Here is a 14,392-nt window from a genome sequence, read left to right as displayed (position 1 = left end):
AGGTCTATAAAATAATGAGGGGCATAGATAAGGTAGATAGTCAACATCTTTTCCCAAAGGTAGGGGAGTCTAAAACTAGAGGGCATAGGTTTAAGATGAGAGGGGAGAGATTCAGAAGGGCCCAGAGGGGAAATTTCTTCACTCAGAGGGTAGTGAGTGTCTGGAATGGGCTGCCAGAGGTAGTAGTAGAGGCGGGTACAATTGTGTCTTTTAAAAAGCATTTAGATAAATGCTTTCGATAAAAAGCATTTAGAGGGTTATGGGCCAAGTGCGGGCAACTGGGACTAGCTTAATGGTAAAAACTGGGCGGCATGGACTGGTTGGGCCGAAGGGCCTGTTTCCATGCTGTAAACTTCTATGATTCTAATTAATTGACGCAATGTCAGTTAGAGGGGTGCAGTGCTCTGACTGTGAGATGTGGCAGGTCCGGGAGGCTTCCAGCATCCCGGATGGCTTCATCTGCAGAAAGTGCACCCAACTGGAGCTCCTCACAGATCGCATGGTTCGGTTGGAGCAGCAATTGGATGCACTTAGGAGCATGCAGGTGGCGGAAAGTGTCATAGATCGCAGTTATATAAATGTGGTCACATCCAAGGTGCAGGCAGAGAAATGGGTGACCACCAGAAAGGGCAGGCAGTCAGTGCAGGAATCCCCTGTAGTTGTCACCCTCTCGAACAGGTATACCCCTTTGGATACTGTCGGGGGGGATAGCCTATCAGGGGAAAACAGCAGCAGCCAGAGCAGTGGCACCACAGCTGGCTCTGATGTTCAGAAGGGAGGGTCAAAGCGCAGAAGTGCGCTTAAAAGCGCAGTAATAGGGGACTCTATAGTCAGGGGCACAGATAGGCGCTTCTGTGGACGTGAAAGAGACTCCAGGATGGTATGTTGCCTCCCTGGTGCCAGGGTCCAGGATGTCTCCGAACGGGTAGAGGGCATCCTGAAGGGGGAGGGCAAACAGGCAGAGGTCGTTGTACATATTGGTACTAACGACATAGGCAGGAAGGGGCATGAGGTCCTGCAGCAGGAGTTCAGGGAGCTAGGCAGAAAGTTAAAAGACAGGACCTCTAGGGTTGTAATCTCGGGATTACTCCCTGTGCCACGTGCCAGTGAGGCTAGAAATAGGAAGATAGAGCAGCTAAACACGTGGCTAAACAGCTGGTGTAGGAGGGAGGGTTTCCGTTATCTGGGCCACTGGGAGCTCTTCCGCGGCAGGTGTGACCTATATAAGAAGGACTAAACCGGAGAGGCATAAATATCCTGGCCGCAAGGTTTGCTAGTGTCACACGGGAGGGTTTAAACTAGTATGGCAGGGGGGTGGGCACGGGAGCAATAGGTCAGAAGGTGAGAGCATTGAGGGAATAGGGAATAGTGGGGCTCTGAGGCAGAGCAGACAGGGAAAAGTTGCTGAACACAGCGGGTCTGGTGGCCTGAAGTGCATATGTTTTAATGCAAGAAGTATTACGGGTAAGACAGGTGAACTTAGAGCTTGGATTAGTACTTGGAACTATGATGTTGTTACCATGACAGAGGCCTGGTTGAGGGAAGGGCAGGATTGGCAGCTAAACGTTCCAGGATTTAGATGTTTCAGGCGGGATAGAGTGGGATGTAAAAGGGGAGGCGGAGTTGCGCTACTGGTTAGGGAGAATATCACAGCTGTACTGCGGGAGGACACCTCAGAGGGCAGTGAGGCTATATGGGTAGAGATCAGGAATAAGAAGGGTGCAGTCACAATGTTGGGGGTTTACTACAGGCCTCCCAACAGCCAGCGGGAGATAGAGGAGCAGATAGGTAGACAGATTTTGGAAAAGAGTAAAAACAACAGGGTTGTGGTGATGGGAGACTTCAACTTCCCCAATATTGACTGGGACTCACTTAGTGCCAGGGGCTTAGACGGGGCGGAGTTTGTAAGGAGCATCCAGGAGGGCTTCTTAAAACAATATGTAGACAGTCCAACGAGGGAAGGGGCGGTACTGGACCTGGTATTGGGGAATGAGCCCGGCCAGGTGGTAGATGTTTCAGTAGGGGAGCATTTCGGTAACAGTGACCACAATTCAGTAAGTTTTAAAGTACTGGTGGACAAGGGTAAGAGTGGTCCGAGGATGAATGTGCTAAATTGGGGGAAGGCTAATTATAACAATATTAGGCGGGAACTGAAGAACACAGATTGGGGGCAGATGTTTGAGGGCAAATCAACATCTGACATGTGGGAGGCTTTCAAGTGTCAGTTGAAAGGAATTCAAGACCGGCATGTTCCTGTGAGGAAGAAGGATAAATACGGCAATTTTCGGGAACCTTGGATAACGAGAGATATTGTAGGCCTCGTCAAAAAGAAAAAGGAGGCATTTGTCAGGGCTAAAAGGCTGGGAACAGACGAAGCCTGCGTGGAATATAAGGAAAGTAGGAAGGAACTTAAGCAAGGAGTCAGGAGTCAGAAGGGGTCACGAAAAGTCATTGGCAAATAGGGTTAAGGAAAATCCCAAGGCTTTTTACATGTACATAAAAAGCAAGAGGGTAGCCAGGGAAAGGGTTGGCCCGCTGAAGGATAGGCAAGGGAATCTGTGTGTGGAACCAGAGGAAATGGGTGAGGTACAAATGAATACTTTGCATCAGTATTTATCAAAGAGAAGAAATTGGTAGATGTTGAGTCTGGAGAAGGGAATGTAGATAGCCTGGGTCACATTGAGATCCAAAAAGACGAGGTGTGTCCTGTACAGCACAGGAACAGGCCCTTCGGCCCTCCCAAGCCCGTGCCGACCATGCTGCCCGACTAAATTACAATCTTCTACACTTCCTGGGTCCGTATCCCTCTATCCCCATCCTATTCATGGTATTTGTCAAGATGCCCCTTAAATGCCACTATCGTCCCTGCTTCCACCACCTCCTCGGTAGCGAGTTCCAGGCACCCACTACCCTCTGTGTAAAAAAAAAAAAAACTTGCCTCGTACATCTACTCTAAACCTTGCCCCTCTCACCTTAAACCTATGCCTCCTAGTAACTGACCCCTCTACCCTGGGGAAAAGCCTCTGACTATCCACTCGGTCTATGCCCCTCATAATTTTGTAGACCTCTTATCAGGTCGCCCCTCAACCTCCGTCGTTCCAGTGAGAACAAACCAAGTTTATTCAACCGCTCCTCATAGCTAATGCCCTCCATACCAGGCAACATTCTGGTAAATCTCTTCTACACCCTCTCTAAAGCCTCCACATTCTTCTGGTAATGTGGCGACCAGAATTGAACACTATACTCCAAGTGTGGCCTAACTAAGGTTCTATACAGCTGCAACATGACTTGCCAATTCTTATACTCAATGCCCCGGCCAATGAAGGCAAGCATGCCGTATGCCTTCTTGACTACCTTCTCCACCTGTGTTGCCCCTTTCAGTGACCTGTGGACCTGTACACCTAGATCTCTCTGACTTTCAATACTCTTGAGGGTTCTACCATTCACTGTATATTCCCTCCCTGCATTAGACCTTCCAAAATGCATTACCTCACATTAGTCCGGATTAAACTCCATCTGCCATCTCTCCGCCCAAGTCTCCAAACAATCTAAATCCTGCTGTATCCTCAGACAGTCCTCTTCGCTATCCGCAATTCCACGAACCTGTGTGTCGTCTGCAAACTTGCTAATCAGACCAGTTACATTTTCCTCCAAATCATTTATATATACTACAAACAGCAAAGGTTCCAGCACTGATCCTTGAGGAACACCACTAGTCACAACCCTCCAATTAGAAAAGCATCCTTCCATTTCTACTCTCTGTCTTCTATGACCTAGCCAGTTCTGTATCCATCTTGCCAGCTCACCCCTGATCCCGTGTGACTTCACCTTTTGTACTAGTTTACCATGAGGGACCTTGTCAAAGGCCTTACTGAAGTCCATATAGACAACATCCACTGCCTACCTGCATCAATCATCTTTGGGACCTCCTCGAAAATCTCTATCAAGTTAGTGAGACACGACCTCCCTTTCACAAATCCATGCTGCCTCGCACTAATACATCCATTTGCTTCCAAATGGGAGTAGGTCCTGACTTGAAGAATTCTCTCCAGTAAATTCCCTACCACTGACGTAAGGCTCACCGGCCTGTAGTTCCCTGGATTATCCTTGCTACCCTTCTTAAATAGAGGAACAACATTGGCCATTCTCCAGTCCTCCGGGACATCACCTGAAGACAATGAGGATCCAAAGATTTCTGTCAAGGCCTCAGCAATTTCCTCTCTAGCCTCCTTCAGTATTCTGGGGTAGACCCCATCAGGCCCTGGGGACATATCTACCTTAATATTTTTCAAGACGCCCAACACCTCGTCTTTTTGGATCTCAATGTGACCCAGGCTATCTACACACCCTTCTCCAGACTCAACATCATTGATTATCATTGAATTTACAGTGCAGAAGGAGGCCATTCGGCCCATCGAGTCTGCACCGGTTCTTGGAAAGAGCACGCTACCCAAGGTCAACACCTCCACCCTATCCCCACAACCCAGTAACCCCACCCAACACTCAGGGCAATTTTGGACACTAAGGGCAACTTTGCATGGCCAGTCCACCTAACCTGCACATCTTTGGACTGTGGGAGGAAACCGGAGCACCCGGAGGAAACCCACGCACACACGGGGAGGATGTGCAGACTCCGCACAGACAGTGACCCAAGCCGGAATGGAACCTGGGACCCTGGAGCTGTGAAGCAATTGTGCTATCCACAATGCTACCGTTCTACAAATTCCTTCTCTTTGGTGAATACTGATGCAAAGTATTCATTTAGTACCTCGCCCATTTCCTCTGGCACCACAGATTCCCTTAAACTTCTTAAACTCCATCCCTCTAGCAATGAAGGACAAAACTCCATTTGCCTTCTTAATCACCTGTTGCACCTGTAAACCAACTTTTTGCGACTCATGCACTAGCACACCCAGGTCTCTCTGCACAGCAGCATGTTTTAATATTTTATCATTTAAATTGTTATTCCTCCCAAAATGGATAACCTCACATTTGTCAACATTGTATTCCATCTGCCAGACCCTAGCCCATTCACTTAACCTGTCCAAATCCCTCTGCAGACTTCCAGTATCCTCTGCACTTTTTGCTTTACCACTCATCTTAAGTGTCGTCTGCAAACTTGGACACATTGCACTTGGTCCCCAACTCCAAATCATCTATGTAAGTTGTGAACAATTGTGGGGTCAACACTGATCCCCGAGGGACACCACCAGCTACTGATTGCCAACCAGAGAAACACCCATTAATCCCCACTCTTTGCTTTCTATTAATTAACCAATCCTCTATCCATGCTATTACTTTATCCTTAATGCCATGCATCTTTATCCTATGCAGCAACCTTTTGTGTGGCACCTTGTCAAATGCTTTCTGGAAATCCAGATATACCACATCCATTGGCTACCCGTTATCTACCGCACTGGTAATGTCCTCATAAAATTCCACAAAATTAGTCAGGCACGACCTGCCCTTTATGAACCCAGGCTGCGTCTGCCCAATGGGACAATTTCCATCCAGATGCCTCGCTATTTCTTCCTTGATGATAGATTCCAGCATCTTCCCTACGACCGAAGTTAAGCTAACTGGCCTATAATTACCCGCTTTCTGCCTACCTCCTTTTTTAAAGAGTGGTATCACGTTTGCTAATTTCCAATCCGCCAGGACCACCCCAGAGTCCAGCGAATTTTGGTAAATTATCACTAGTGCATTTGCAATTTCCCTAGCCATCTCTTATAGCACTCTGGGATGCATTCCATCAGGGCCAGGAGGCTTGTCTACCTTTAGCCCCAGTAGCTTGCCCATAATTACATTCTTAGTTAAAACATAGAACATAGAACAATACAGCGCAGTACAGGCCCTTCGGCCCACGATGTTGCACCGAAACAAAAGCCATCCAACCTACACTATGCCATTATCATCCATATGTTTATCCAATAAACTTTTAAATGCCCTCAATGTTGGCGAGTTCACCACTGTAGCAGGTAGGGCATTCCACGGCCTCACTACTCTTTGCGTAAAGAACCTACCTCTGACCTCTGTCCTGTATCTATTACCCCTCAGTTTAAAGTTATGTCCCCTCGTGCCAGCCATATCCATCCGCGGGAGAAGGCTCTCACTGTCCACCCTATCCAACCCCCTGATCATTTTGTATGCCTTTATTATGTAAAACAATCATCTCAAGGTCCTCACCTGTCATAGCCTCATTTCCATCAGTCACTGGCATGTTATTTGTCTTCCACAGTGAAGACCGACACAAAAAACCTGTTCAGTTCCTCAGCTATTTCCTCATCTCCCATTATTAAATCTCCCGTCTCATCGTCTAATGGACCAATATTTACCTTAGCCACTCTTTTTCGTTTTATATATTTGCAGAAACTTTTACTATCTGTTTTTATATTCTGAGCAAGCTTACTCTTCTTTATAGCTTTTTTAGTAGCTTTCTATTGCCCCCTAAAAATTTCCCATTCCTCTAGTCTCCCACTAATCTTTGCTATTTTGTATGCTTTTTCCTTCAATTTGATACTCTCCCTTATTTCCTTAGATATCCATGGTTGATTTTCCCTCTTTGTTGGTATAAACCTTTGCTGAGCACTGTGAAAAATCGCTTGGAAGGTTCTCCACTGTTCCTCAACTGTTTCACCATAAAGTCTTTGCTCCCAGTCTACCTAGCTCTTCTCTCATCCCATTGTACTCTCCATTGTTTAAGCACAAAACACTAAGTGTTTGATTTTACCTTCATCTGTATTTTAAATTACACCATCCCTAACTATGAGATCATTAATCAATCCTGTCTCATTACACAGGACCAGATCTAGGACCGCTTGTTTCCTCGTAGGTTCCATTACATACTGTTCTAGGAAATTATCGCGGATACATTCTATAAACTCCTCCTCAAGGCTGCCTTGACCGGCCTGGTTAAACCAATCGACATGTAGATTAAAATCCCCCATGATAACTGCTGTACCATTTCTACATGCATCCATTATTTCTTTGTTGATTGCTTGCCCCACCATAATGTTACTATTTGGTGGCCTATAGACTACTCCTATCAGTGACTTTTTCGTCTTACTCTTCCTGATTTCCACCCAAATCGATTCAAGCTTATCCTCCATAGCACCAATGTCATCCCTCGCTACTGCCCGGATGTCATCCTTAAATAACAGAGCTACACCACCTCCCTTACCATCCAATCTGTCCTTCCGTACAATTTGATACCCTTGGATATTTAACTCCCAGTCGTGACCATCCTTTAACCATGTTTCAGTAATGGCCACTAAATCATAGTCATCCACGATGATTTGCGCCATCAACTCATTTACCTTATTCTGAATACTACGAGCATTCAGGTAAAGTACACTTATGTTGGCTTTTATACTTCTGTTTTGAATCTTAACACCTTGATCAGCAACCTCTCGTTAGTTATTTTTCCTCTTAATTTTTCTCCTAATATTCCTAGTTGTTGAACCCATATCTTCATGTAACAGCCTGTCGCGTCGCTTTCCATTTATGTTTTTACTTCCTGTTTTATTCCTTTTAGCATTACTGGATCTATTCACTGAGCTCCCCTCAGTCACTGTACCTTGGACTGTCACCCTTTTTGATTTTTGACTATGGCCTCTCTGCCTTACTGCCTTTTGTTTCTGTCTCTGTTTTACTTCCCTCCGACTTGCTGCATCGGTTCCAATCCCCCTGCCACATTAGTTTAAACATTCCCAACCGCTCTAGCCAGTAGCCGCCCTTGGACATCAGTTCCAGTCCTGCCCAGGTGTAATCCGTCCAGTTTGTACAGGTCCCACCTCCCCCAGAACCGGTCCCAATGCCCCAGGAATCTGAAACCCTCCCCCTGACACCATCCCTTCAGCCACGTATTCATCCTATATGTCCTGTCATTTCTACTCTGACTAGCACGTGGCACCGGTAGTAATCCTGAGATCACTACCTTAGAGGTCCGATTTCTTAACTTCCTTCCTAGCTCCCTATATTCTGCTTTTAGGACCTCATCCCTTTTTTTAACCTATGTCGTTTGTACCGATGTGTACCACGACCACTGGCTGTTCACCCTCCCCCTCCAGAATGTCCTGTACCCGCTCCGAGACATCCTTGATCCGAGCACCAGGGAGGCAACAAACCATCCTGGAGTCTCGTTTGCGGCCACAAACGCCTGTCTAGTCCCCTTACAACTGAATCCCTTTCAAATATTGCACTGTCACACTTATCACCCCTCCCCTCTGCAGCAGAACCAGCCACAAGTTTGGCTGTTGCTGTTTTCCCGAGAGGCCATTCCTCTCAACAGCATCTAAAACGGTATTGCTGTTCTGCAGAGGAATGGCCACAGGGGATTCCTGCACTACCTGCCTCGCTCTCTTGCTCTGACTGGTGGTCACCCATTCCCTTCCTGCCTGCGGAGTCTGAGCCTGCGGTGTGACCACCTCTCTTTACGTGCTATCCAAGATACTCTCCGACTCGCGGATGCTCCACAGTGTCTCCAGCCGCCGCTCTACCTCTGAAAGTCGAGCTTCCAGGAGCTGCAATTGGGGACACTTCCTGCACACAGGCTGACCCTGGGGACTGGAACTGTCCCCAGCCTGCCACATGGAGCAAGAGGAGCAGACCACGACTTGATCTCTTCTAGCGGCGCCTTCTCCTCCAAAATAGCCCCGTAAACCGCGATATTACCCCGTTCTCCAGTCCCCTGTCGTCAGCACCTCCTCCAGTAATGTGGAAGCCGGCTCTACTGGGAAGCTCTGTATCTCCTTTTTTCTCGGCGAGTTCAGCATTGTGCGTAATTTGCCGGTTGGTTTCAAAACGGCTTGCATCAAAATTAACTATTTTGTGCCAAACATTCATTTTGGAATGAAAGTGATTTTTTCGGCGAGTTAAGCATTTTGAATAATTTGCCGGTTGATTTCAGAACGGCTTGCAGCAAAATTAACTATTTCCCCCCAAACACTCATTGTGGAAATAAAGTGATTTTCTCGGTGAGTTAAGCATTTTGAGTAATTTGCCGGTAAGTTTCAGAACGGCTTGCAGCAAAATTCACTATTTTTTGCCAATCATTCATTGTGGAAATAAAGTGATTTTCTCGGCGAGTTAAGCATTTTGAGTAATTTGCCGGTTGGGTTCAGAACGGCTTGCATTGAAATTAACTATTTTTCGCCAAACATTCATTGTTGAAATAAAGTGATTTTCTCGGTGTATTAAGCATTTTGAGTAATTTGCCGGTTGGTTTCAGAACGGCTTGCAGCAAAATTAACTATTTTTTGTCAATCATTCGTTGTGGAAATAAAGTGATTTTCTCGGTGACTTAAGCATTTTGAGTAATTTCCCGGTTGGTTTCAGAACGGCTTGCATCAAAATTAACTATTTTTTGCCAAATATTCATTTTGGGGAAAAAGTGATTTTCTCGGCGAGTTAAGCATTGTGCGTAATTTGCTGGTTGGTTTCAGAACGGCTTGCACCAAAATTAACTATTTTTTGCCAGACATTCGTTTTGGAAATAAAGTGATTTTCTGGGCGAATTAAGCATTGTGAGTAATTTGCCGGTTGATTTCAGAACGGCTTGCATCAAAATTAACTATTTTCCCCCAAACACTCATTGTTGAAATAAAGTGATTTTCTCGGTGAGTTAAACATTTTGAGTAATTTGCCGCTTGGTTTCAGAACGGCTTGCATCAAAATTAACTATTTTTTGCCAAACGTTCATTGTGGAATGAAAGTGATTTTTTCGGCGAGTTAAGCAATTTGAATAATTTGCCGGTTGGTTTCAGAACGGCTTGCTGCAAAATTAACTATTTTCCCCCAAACATTCATTATTGAAATAAAGTTATTTTCTGGGCGAATTAAGCATTGTGAGTAATTTGACGGTCGGTTTCAGAACGGTTTGCATCAAAATTAACTATTTTTTGGCAGGTATTCATTTTGGAAAAAAAGTGACTTTCTCGGCGAGTTAAGCATTGTGAGTAATTTGCCGGCTGGCTTCAGAACGGCTTGCATCAAAATTAACTATTTTTTGCCAAGCATTCGTTTTGGAATGAAAGTGATTTTCTCGGCGAGTTAAGCATTTTGAATAATTTGCCTGTTGGTTTCAGAACGGCTTGCAACAAAATTAACTATTTTGTGTCAATCATTCATTGTGGAAATAAAGTGATTTTCTGGGCGAATTAAGCATTGTGAGTAATTTTCCGGTTGGTTTCAGAACGGCTTGCATCAAAATTAACTATTTTTCCCCAAATCTCATTGTTGAAATAAAGTGATTTTCTCGGTGAGTTAAGCATTTTGAGTAATTTGCCGGTTGGGTTCAGAACGGCTTTCATTAAAATGGACCATTTTTTGTCAAACATTCATTGTGGAATAAAAGTGATTTTCTCGGCGAGTTCAGCATTTTGAGTAATTTGACGGTTGGTTTCAGAACGGCTTGAATCAAAATTAACTATTTTTTGCCAAGCATTCGTTTTGGAATGAAAGTGATTTTCTCGGCGAGTTAAGCATTTTGAGTAATTTGCCGGTTGGTTTCAGAATGGCTTGCAGCAAAATTAACTATTTTTTGTCAATCATTCATTGCGGAAATAAAGTGATTTTCTCGGCGAATTAAGCATTGTGAGTAATTTGCCGGTTGGTTTCAGAACGGCTTGCATCAAAATTAACTAATTTTTGTCAAACATTCATTGTGGAATAAAAGTGATTTTTTCGGCGAGTTCAGCATTTTGAGTAATTTGACGGTTGGTTTCAGAACGGCTTGAATCAAAATTAACTATTTTTTGCCAAGCATTCATTTTGGAATGAAAGTGATTTTCTCGGCGAGTTGAGCATTTTGAGTAATTTGCCGGTTGGTTTCAGAACGGCTTCCAGCAAAATTAACTATTTTCCCCCAAACACTCATTGTTGAAATAAAGTGATTTTCTCGGCGAGTTAAGCATTGTGCGTAATTTGCCGGTTGGGTTGAGAACGGCTTGCATCAAAATTAACTATTTTTTCCCAAACATTCATTGTTTAAATAGTGATTTTCTCGGTGAGTTAAGCATTTTGAGTAATTACCCGGTTGGTTTTAGAACGGCTTGCATCAAAATTAACTATTTTTTGCCAAACATTCATTGTGGGATGAAAGTGATTTTCTCGTCGAGCTCAGCATTGTGAGTAATTTGCCGGTTGGTTTCAGAACGGCTTGCATCAAAATTAACTATTTTTTGCCAAACATTCATTTTGGAATGAAAGTGATTTTTTCGGCGAGTCAAGCATTTTGAATAATTTGCCGGTTGATTTCAGAACGGCTTGCAGCAAAATTAACTATTTTCCCCCACACACTCATTGTTGAAATAAAGTGATTTTCTCGGCGAGTTAAGCATTTTGAGTAATTTGCCGGTTGGGTTCAGAACGGCTTGCATTGAAATTAACTATTTTTCGCCATTCATTGTTGAAATAAAGTGATTTCTCCGTGTATTAAGCATTTTGAGTAATTTGCCGGTTGGTTTCAGAACTGCTTGCAGCAAAATTAACTATTTTTCGCCAAACATTCATTGTTGAAATAAAGTGATTTCTCCGTGTATTAAGCATTTTGCCGGTTGGTTTCAGAACGGCTTGCATCAAAATTAACTAATTTTTGTCAAACATTCATTGTGGAATAAAAGTGATTTTCTCGGCGAGTTCAGCATTTTGAGTAATTTGACGGTTGGTTTCAGAACGGCTTGAATCAAAATTAACTATTTTTTGCCAAGCACTCATTTTGGAATGAAAGTGATTTTCTCGGCGAGTTGAGCATTTTGAGTAATTTGCCGGTTGGTTTCAGAACGGCTTCCAGCAAAATTAACTATTTTTTGTCAATCCTTCATTGTGGAAATTAACTGATTTTCTCGGCGAGTTAAGCATTGTGCGTAATTTGCCGGTTGGTTTCAAAACGGCTTGCATCAAAATTAACTATTTTTTCCCAAATATTCATTTTGGGGAAAAAGTGCTTTTCTCGGCGAGTTAAGCATTTTGAGTAATTAGCCGGTTGGTTTTAGAACGGCTTGCATCAAAATTAACTATTTTTCCCCAAATATTCATTTGGGAAAATAGTGACTTTCTCGGCGAGTTGAGCATTCTGAGTAATTTGCCGGTTGGTTTCAGAACGGCTTGCATCAAAATTAACTATTTTGTGCCAAACATTCATTTTGGAATGAAAGTGATTTTTTCGGCGAGTTAAGCATTTTGAATAATTTGCCGGTTGATTTCAGAACGGCTTGCAGCAAAATTAACTATTTTCCCCCAAACACTCATTGTGGAAATAAAGTGATTTTCTCGGTGAGTTAAGCATTTTGAGTAATTTGCCGGTAAGTTTAAGAACGGCTTGCAGCAAAATTCACTATTTTTTGCCAATCATTCATTGTGGAAATAAAGTGATTTTCTCGGCGAGTTAAGCATTTTGAGTAATTTGCCGGTTGGGTTCAGAACGGCTTGCATTGAAATTAAGTATTTTTCGCCAAACATTCATTGTTGAAATAAAGTAATTTTCTCGGTGTATTAAGCATTTTGAGTAATTTGCCGGTTGGTTTCAGAACGGCTTGCAGCAAAATTAACTTTTTTTTGTCAATCATTCGTTGTGGAAATAAAGTGATTTTCTCGGTGACTTAAGCATTTTGAGTAATTTCCCGGTTGGTTTCAGAACGGCTTGCATCAAAATTAACTATTTTTTGCCAAATATTCATTTTGGGGAAAAAGTGATTTTCTCGGCGAGTTAAGCATTGTGCGTAATTTGCCGGTTGGTTTCAGAACGGCTTGCACCAAAATTAACTATTTTTTGCCAGACATTCGTTTTGGAAATAAAGTGATTTTCTGGGCGAATTAAGCATTGTGAGTAATTTGCCGGTTGGTTTCAGAACGGCTTGCATCAAAATTAACTATTTTCCCCCAAACACTCATTGTTGAAATAAAGTGATTTTCTCGGTGAGTTAAGCAATTTGAGTAATTTGCCGGTTGGTTTCAGAACGGCTTGCATCAAAATTTACTATTTTTTGCCAAACATTCATTTTGGAATGAAAGTGATTTTCTCGGCGAGTTCAGCATTTTGAATAATTTGCCGGTTGGTTTCAGAACGGCTTGCAGCAAAATTAACTATTGTTTGCCAAGCATTCATTTTGGAATGAAAGTGATTTTCTCGGCGAGCTCAGCATTTTGAATAATTTGCCGGTTGGTTTCAGAACGGCTTGCAGCAAAATTAACTATTTTTTGTCAATCCTTCATTGTGGAAATAAAGTGATTTTATCGGCGAGTTAAGCGGCTTGGGACACTGTGGAGTCTGCACATTCTCTCTGTGTCTGCGTGGGGGTTCCCTCCGGGTGCTCTGATTTCCTCCCACAGTCCAAAATTTGCGGTTAGCAATGCGAAGATTGCCCTTAGTGTCCAAAAAAGGTTAGGTGGGGTTACTGGGATCGGGTGGAAGTATGGGCTTAAGTCGGGTGTTCTTTCCAAGAGCGGGTGCAGACTCGATGGGCCAAATGGCCTTCTTCTGCACTGTACATTCTATGATTCATTGCGATCAGTGGCATAATTAGACATCATGCTCGATGCTCGATCCAGGAAAGCAATTGGCGGTTTCAATTCTGGCACGCAGCCGTAGGGCCGCAGTTCAGGCATGCGCATTGAAATGGGCAACCTGCTGAGCCTGACCTGGCAGCATGGAGATCCGGGGCGTTCTTACATGATGAAGTCATGTTTCGGTGCTCGGTTCGGGAAAGCAGTTTATCATTTCTGCACTGCAGCCAGATACTGTTGTGATGTTGCCATCACACCAGGAAAGTACTCTACAGTTTCTGTACAATCACGCAGCCGGAGATGCAGCCAGGCAGAGGGCTGCAGCTGGAGTACACATACCAAAATGGGCAGCCTGCCGAGCCCTGTCCAGGGCCTGATCTGAACTGGTACCTTGGAGAAAAGTGATGTGTTTCAGCGCTCGGTCCAGAAAAGCAGTTTCCGGGTTCTGCACTGCCACACAGCTGAGTAAAGGGCCTCAGCAAGGGCCCAAACACAGAATATAAAATTTTATTAAAAATTTTTTTTTTTTTTTTTGACTACTGTAGCCACCTGGGTTGGCCAACTCCTGACGTAAAAAGGAGAACAGCAAAGGCTGCAGGGAAATTCAGCCAACACAGGCAGAAACTAGCAGGCGCAAGTTACTGTGTATTAAACTCTGCCAAAGCCCAGACAGCATCGATACAGGCAGCCATCTGCATAATAATGTAGCAGCCATCTACATACTAATGCACGATCCCCGGGAACAATCAAAACATTTGGGATAAACAAAGCCAAGCCAGACTCCTCGGCGCCAGCAGGAGCCAACACAAGAGGTTAACGGACCCCTCAAGACTGCCCATCGATCAGGGAACCGCTCCAGTATTGGAGAAATCGAACCAAGTGATTGGAA

Source organism: Scyliorhinus torazame, chromosome 6 (assembly GCF_047496885.1).
Source record: "Scyliorhinus torazame isolate Kashiwa2021f chromosome 6, sScyTor2.1, whole genome shotgun sequence".
Classification (NCBI taxonomy): Eukaryota; Metazoa; Chordata; class Chondrichthyes; order Carcharhiniformes; family Scyliorhinidae; genus Scyliorhinus; species Scyliorhinus torazame.
Note: the sequence above shows the minus strand (reverse complement) of the source record.